Source organism: Mirounga angustirostris, unplaced genomic scaffold (genome assembly GCF_029215605.1).
Source record: "Mirounga angustirostris isolate CCGP_5_RB_7025 unplaced genomic scaffold, mMirAng1.0.hap1 SCAF_4, whole genome shotgun sequence".
NCBI classification, from domain to species: Eukaryota; Metazoa; Chordata; class Mammalia; order Carnivora; family Phocidae; genus Mirounga; species Mirounga angustirostris.
Genome location: NW_026991712.1, coordinates 85094896 through 85101904, shown reverse-complemented (window position 1 = coordinate 85101904; position 7009 = coordinate 85094896). Strand labels below are relative to the sequence as shown.

The window sequence follows — 7009 nt, the reverse complement described above, 5'->3', positions numbered from 1 at the left end:
GACAAAAAATAAGAGTACAGCAACCCCTTGATCAAAACTGTAAGCAAGAGGGTCTGCTACTGTCCATCACTCATGCTGTAAGGGACTGACATGATGTAGTTCTTAGGTACCAATTATATCCTAAGAGTTACTCATATGTGGATGTGAACATCAATGTTATTACGAGAAATGAAAATGTTATCCCCCTAAAACTGAAGAGCCTCTTTTCTAATAGTTAGCCCTTATTAAATACACATGTAAGAGCTTGTGCTTTTACAAAATACATCATTTCATTTGATCAGCATGTAAGCCCTATAATGTGGCTCTTTTATTCCCATTTTACAGATGGGGGAATGGAGGTTAAATGCATTAGTTCACTTGTCCAAGGTCACAGTGCTAAGAAGTGGCAGAATCCGAATTTATACCCAGGCCCCCCTGCATTTTAAAGCCTGGGTTTTCTCCCCTTACACTGCGGTACTTGTCCTTTGGAGAATGTAGAGGTAGAGATAGCAGCTGGAGTTTGAGACTCTGGTAACATGATTTGCTTTCTCTTGATAAAGAAACAAGAGTGGGGGTGGGATGGAGAGACTTTACGACTGAGCTTTAAACTGGGGATTAATGGAAGCAGATCTTGCATCATTTTAAGTTCAGCATGGTTTTTTTGGGTGGACCCTGGTGTGAAAGGCTGGGAAATAAGACGTCTGCTCCGAGGTAGGGGTAGAAGATCCTGTACCCTCACATGTCCATTAAAATGAGAGATGAAGTATCATCAGTCAGGAGAGGGCTCGGGTAAAAGAAACTGAGACTGTGAGTGGCAAATAAAAAAGAGCATTAAAGGGACCAAGACCCAGAGGATCATAGAGAAAAGGGACACATAGTTCCTTGTCAAGCTGGAGTTATTTTTGTTTCAAGAGACACCAAAGTCCTCCTCTAGCCCTTGTCCCTCAGTCTTGGTAACCTGAAGCTCTGTGGGTCATTCATGCTAACTTTGTCCCCTTCATGGCTCCCTGTATAATTAGATCCAACCTTTTAGAGAACAGAGCCCTGGCAGAGATGTCTTATGGTTTATGCATAACCCAGTTCCTTTCATGTTTCCTGCTGTAAATTTTTGCTTGTAAATTGCTTTTTTGAAACCCCATTGTAACCATTCCTGGGGGTGGGACTTTTTATCTTTTATTTTTTTATTTTTTTAAGTAACCAGACCATTCGGCTGGTGTTTGGCAGACTGCTAAAGTAGATTGGAAGAAGAGGCAGTAAAAGAACTGTGCAGAGACAGCACCGTAAGAACACTGAGAAGATTAGTGCCCAGGGATTTTTGGTCTCTGATCTTCCTTCTTCTTGTACTGTCCATAAGAAATCAGCCTCGGACTGCCTTTTCCAGCTGCCTTATAAAATGTTAACCTTCCAATTGTGTGATTTTGCCTGTTGCCATTTCTTCTATTCTTGGAAATATAAAAGCTTTGGTCCTGAAGGGATCTTTTTTCTCCTTCATGTTAGTTTTATGTTTAATGATTTTCATAACCTCTTTAAACTGGTCTTTTTTCCACTAGCATAGTCAAATGGAATTCGTGTTTTCCTGCCTAGAAGTTAATTAGCTTAGTTTAAGAATGGACTTAATGTGGCTCTAACTTTAACTTGAGAACAACTGAAATAAGGGCGCCTGGGTGGCTCAGTTGGTTAAGTGGCTGACTCTTGATCTCAGCTCAGGTCTTGATCTCAGGGTTGTGAGTTTGAGCCCCGGGTTGGGCTCCACACTGGATGTGGAGCCTACCTAAAAAAAAAAAAAAAAAAAAAAAAAGAATAAAACCCAACTGAAATAATAATCACAATACTCATAACACTGAATATAATCAATGAAAGCAAACCCTAGCCTACTGCAGTAGGGGCTGGTGGTTGATTCATTTGTAGTATTTGTTCAACACACTTATCTGTTGGGCCAACACAGTTCTAAAACCCATCATTCTTGACAACCTGTTCAAAGTCTGAAAGTGTTTACAGTGAAGATGATCACTCTCATTTCTTGAAAAACATGAAAAAAGAAAAACAGTTAATTATCTTCTTGTTTGGTTGGGATGATCCCATCCTCTTCATACCTCTGTTATGGAATTTATTAAATTTCATGATGATTATTAGTTAACTTGTCTGGCTCCTCCAATAAAATGTAAGTTCCTTGAGGACATATTAATTAAAATTAATTTTAGTAAAATTTTGCTGATCCTTGACTAAATTGTGTCCAGAAATTCACTAATAAAAAATGAGGAGTCAAATTAATTAGGTGAGTGAGATAACTGGGGCCAGCCAGCATAACTAGCCAGCAGGGAGTTTCCATCAAAATTTATCACTACCTGGTTATGTTTTGGCAATTCCTGGTGGCAGTTGTCTGTTCTACCTTACATATTGATGGGGATGCTTCTTCTGGATCCTGTTGTTTATTTCCAGGGCAAGAACAGTGATTCCAGAAATCTCCTGGCTAGTGGTACCCATTTGTAGGCCCAATTTAAGTAGATAGGTGGGGATACTGGGACACTCCACTTCTCTGATTTCAAAGGCAAATTTGCCTACTATTGCACCAATTTTCCTCTGTCCTGCCTTCTCCCTTGCACATCCCCTCTCTTTTCCCCCAAATAATAAGAAATTTAGATGGCTACATTTGAGAATGGGAGATGGAGGATAGGAGACAACTTAAAATTGTCTTAATTATAATTCAATGTCATTGCAGGATTTTACTGTATTGGGTTCTCAAAAAGTATTTGTTGAATGAATGAATCAGTATAATTCGTCTCACTCAACATCACCAAACAGTGGGTTGAACTTTTTAGAAAGACAACAAAATGGGTAAATAACCAATGAAAGGGATCACTACTAAATCTTGGGTAGCCAGCATATAGACTAGCCAATGATGTATTAATGATCTACTAGCAACTCTAGATTTGAAAAATGGAAAGAGCATATGCAACAGACTAGCCTGAATTCCATAATCAAAACTGTGCCTAATTCTAGCCTGAAGAAAGGCTTGCATTTGGGTGAAACCAAAAATGGCTGTGGCTGTTACTCAGGATTGGACAACTCAGCTGGTGCTGAAGTAGAGCAGATTGTACCAGAGCATCCAACAGAGTTGATGGCAGGAGCAGAAAACAAATGGTGATGAAGGAGACAGAAGACTTTTCATTTTTAAATATATATCATTAGATTCTGGGACCGCAGATTTCTTTGAATTATGCTAGAAAAGATTGTATGGCCTTTTACATATAGTGTGTTGGAGAAAGAATGTTCAGATGTACTGGAACAGAGTCATCATAACAGATCAACAAATCTTAGTCAAAGACAAACTAAACTAACAAATAATAATAAAACTTAGTATTGCTGGTTAGAGGGTAAACCCATCTGTGGCTTAAGAAGAGAAGACAGCACAGGACGCTTGGGTGTCTCAGTCAGTTAAGGGTTTGCCTTTGGCTCAAGTCATGATCTCAGGGTCCTGGGATCAAGCCTCATGTCTAGCTCCCTACTCAGTGGGGAGTCTGCTTCTCCTGCTTCCTCTGCCCCTCCCCCCAGCATATGCGCGCTCTCTCTCAAATAAATAAACAAAATCTTTTTTTTTTTTTTTAAAAAGAAGAGAAGACAGTTTATATGTGATGGTTGAGAAATGTAGAAGTGTTTCCAATTATCCCCTGGGTGATTATAGTGGTTTTGCCTCCATTAGGCAAGCAGTTTTGGGAATTAGGGTTTCTTTACATGATACTATCAATTTATACACTATTTCTTTAGAATCATCAACATATTTACCATTTCTGTTGCCTTTTTTTCCTTTCTGTGTCTCCAACCTACCATCTGGGATGATTTTGTTTCTTCCTAAGGAAGTAACTTCAGTGTTTCTCTTAGTGCTAGCCTACTTTTGATGAATTTCCTATTTTTGTTTAAAAATGGATTAAATTAAACTTTATTTTTGATGCTAGATTTTTTTTTGATGGGTTATAGAATTCTAGACTAGCAGTTATTTTCTTTCAGCAGTTTAAATATGTCATGGCCTGCTGGTTTCCACAGTTTCTGTTGGAAAGTCATCTGCCCATCTTGTTTTGTTCCTTTGTGGGTAATGTGATTGCACTCCCCTTCCCTCACCCATGACCCCAGATGCTTTTATAGTTTTTGTCTTGGTCTTGGTTTTCAGCAGTTTTGCTATAATGTGCCTAGTTGTGGGCTGGTTATGCATGTATGTGTGCTGCTTGTGTTCATTGAGATTCCAATATGTGGCTTGATGCCTTTAATCAGTTTTGGAAAATTCTCGCCTGTTGTCTCTTCTAATATTGCTTCTTTATTGCTTCTTCCCCATTCACTCTCTTGCTTCCTTCAGGACTTAAATTACATATCTTTTAGACCTTTCACCATGTCCTGTATGTCTCTTATGCTCTTCTATTTCTCCCTCTCTTACCCTCTTGATACTTTCTATTGACCTATTTTTTCCAGTTCACTAATACACTTTTCAGCTGTGTCTAATCTGCTTTCAAACCTCTCCACTGAATTCCTAATTTAAATTGTTGTATTTCTTTCAGTTTTAGAATTTCCATCTGATTCTTTTTAAAATAGATTCCAGTTCTCTGGATGGAGAAAGTTTCTCATCTATTTTTTAATACATTATTCACAGTTACTACAATTTGATACCTTCAAGATCTGAATCCCTCATGGGTCTGCTTCTATTTTCTTTTCTTCCCCCTTGTTGTTCAGACATTTGGTCTTGTCTTTCTGATGCACCTGTAACTTTTGTGTGAATCTTAGACATTGTGTATAAAACATTGTAGAGATGTTTTGAGACTCTTAATGATGTTATTTTACTTCAGAGGATATATACTTTTGCTTCTAGCAAGCAATCAGTCTAGGGGCAATTTATCTCAATCCAATCTAAACTGAATTCATTGAACACCAAGATTTATTCTTTTTGAGGGGTGGTCTATTTCTACTTCATATTTACACTTAAAGTGTAGCCTTTTAGAGGTCCTAACTGAAAGCCTAGGGTGTTATCAGAGCTATTCCTCTTTGTTGGAATCTGACCTCAATTTCTGTAAGGCTGCCAACAGCTCTGCTCAGTTTCCCAGCCTCACAGAATTTATGAAGCTCAGTTTCCCAGCTTCACCATTTATGAATCAACACATGTCTGTGTAAGAGTGAAGCTGAATGCTGTGCTCACCTCTCTGTGGCAAAGATCTTTGTCCTCAAGTCCTTGCTGCCTTGGCAGCTCACTGAACCTTCCAATTGATGTTTTTCTTTCAAATAGTTTATCTAGATTTTCTAGGTGTTCTTGGAATGAGGATTGGTCTGTACAAGTTGGTCTGCCACAGCTGAAGGTTCAATGATGTTCATTTCAAAGATGAATTTTCCAGATAATTCTCATGTGGTCAGTCTGTATTGAGCTTGGCAATAAAAGGTTAGTCTGTATAGTACCTGGCTTATGATGTTCATATCATGTTAAAAATATAAATAACAACAACAACAATAACAGTTTAAAGTTAGATACTCAAGGTAGCATGAGGATGGTTTGTCATGACCCAGTGATCTGTCTAACCCCGGCCCCAGGCCTAAGGCAATACTGCAAGGAAAGTGAAGTCAAAATCTTACTCCCTCCTTTTCTTTTTCTCAGGAAATTTGTAATCTTTCCATCAAAGTGGAATCCCTATTTGATTTATCCCTGCCACCACAGCATTTATCATAGTATCTTGCATAAGGGTTGTGCATGTGTTGAATGACTGAGTCTTACCTCTTCCTTGCTTCTGTCACTTAGTAGCTTGAGGAAAATGCCATTATCCAGTGCCACAATAGCAGTCTGAGGGTGGACTTGTGTTCTTGCCACTATGAGACACTGGGAAAATCACTTCCTCTCTCTAGGTCTGTTTCCTTATCTACAAAATGAGAGGTTTGGACCAGATGATTTTAAAGAGTTCTTCCAGCTTAAATTGTAAATATTTATAAATGTAACCATCCTAGCAGCATTTCTATTTTAAATATAATAAATACTGAATTTCTAAGTGATAGGACTGTGTGGAATGAATTAGGAATAGGGACTCCTGTCTTCCCCCTAGGAAATTGCCCTTACCATCATCTGGATGGTATACCTTCTATCTGAAAGGACAAACAGTTATTGGGTGCTTGCAGTGTGTCAGGCATTGTGCAAGACTAGTGATTCTCAGCCTTCTTTGTCTACTAGAAACTCCTCTGGAAATGTATATATTGCCTAGACCTCATCCCCAGAGATTTTTTTTTCCTTTATTTTTATTTTTATTTTTATCTTATTCTTATGTTAATCCCCATACATTACATCATTAGTTTTAGATGAAGTGTTCCATGATTCATTGTTTGTGCACAACACCCAGTGCTCCATGCAGAATGTGCCCTCCTCAATACCCACCACCAGGCTAACCCATCCTCCCACCCCCCTCCCCTCTAGAACCCTCAGTTTGTTTTTCAGAGTCCATCGCCCAGAGATTTTTTTTATGACCTAGGTAAAGCTGGAAATCAATATTTTTCAAAAGCTCCCACATTCTAATTCTAGCGTATAAATGAGGTGTAGAGCCACTGTCCTTGGCACAGTTATGCTTACTGAATCTTCAGCCAGATGAAGTATTACCAACTCTATATTACAAGTAAGGAAATTGAGGTCCATCAATGGGAAGCACCACAGGTCTTCTGATTCCAAGTTCAGAGCAGTTTCCTCATTCAGCAAATAGTAACTAAATATCTTGCAAATTCAAGATGCTAAGTTAGACACTTGGAGGGATGCAAAGATGACAAGGATATGGTCCCTGCTCTACAGGTGGAAAGAAACCTGGGTGAAGTGCCTATTAACTGTCAAGTGCTCTTAGGACTTTGAGTCCTAAGAATTACCCTCTAGTGGGGGATATTGTTAACTAAATTCTAATATGGGAAAATGGAGATTCAGAGAAATTCAGCAATTTAGCAACTTGCCCAGTTCCAACCAGAAGTAGTAACTGATAGAACCTAGATTTGAATCCAGGTCCATCTGTCTCCAAAGGCTGCTTCAACA

General features: G+C 38.8%; 1 long non-coding RNA gene across 1 annotated transcript in view; it reads right to left on the bottom strand.

The window, feature by feature from the left end:
- The window catches only part of LOC129046435 (uncharacterized), a 34500-nt gene continuing 27491 nt past the window's right edge, over window positions 1–7009 (bottom strand). The window contains exon 3 of the long non-coding RNA XR_010410713.1: window positions 1–1750. This is a non-coding gene — a long non-coding RNA (uncharacterized LOC129046435). The remainder of the gene's footprint in view (window positions 1751–7009) is intronic.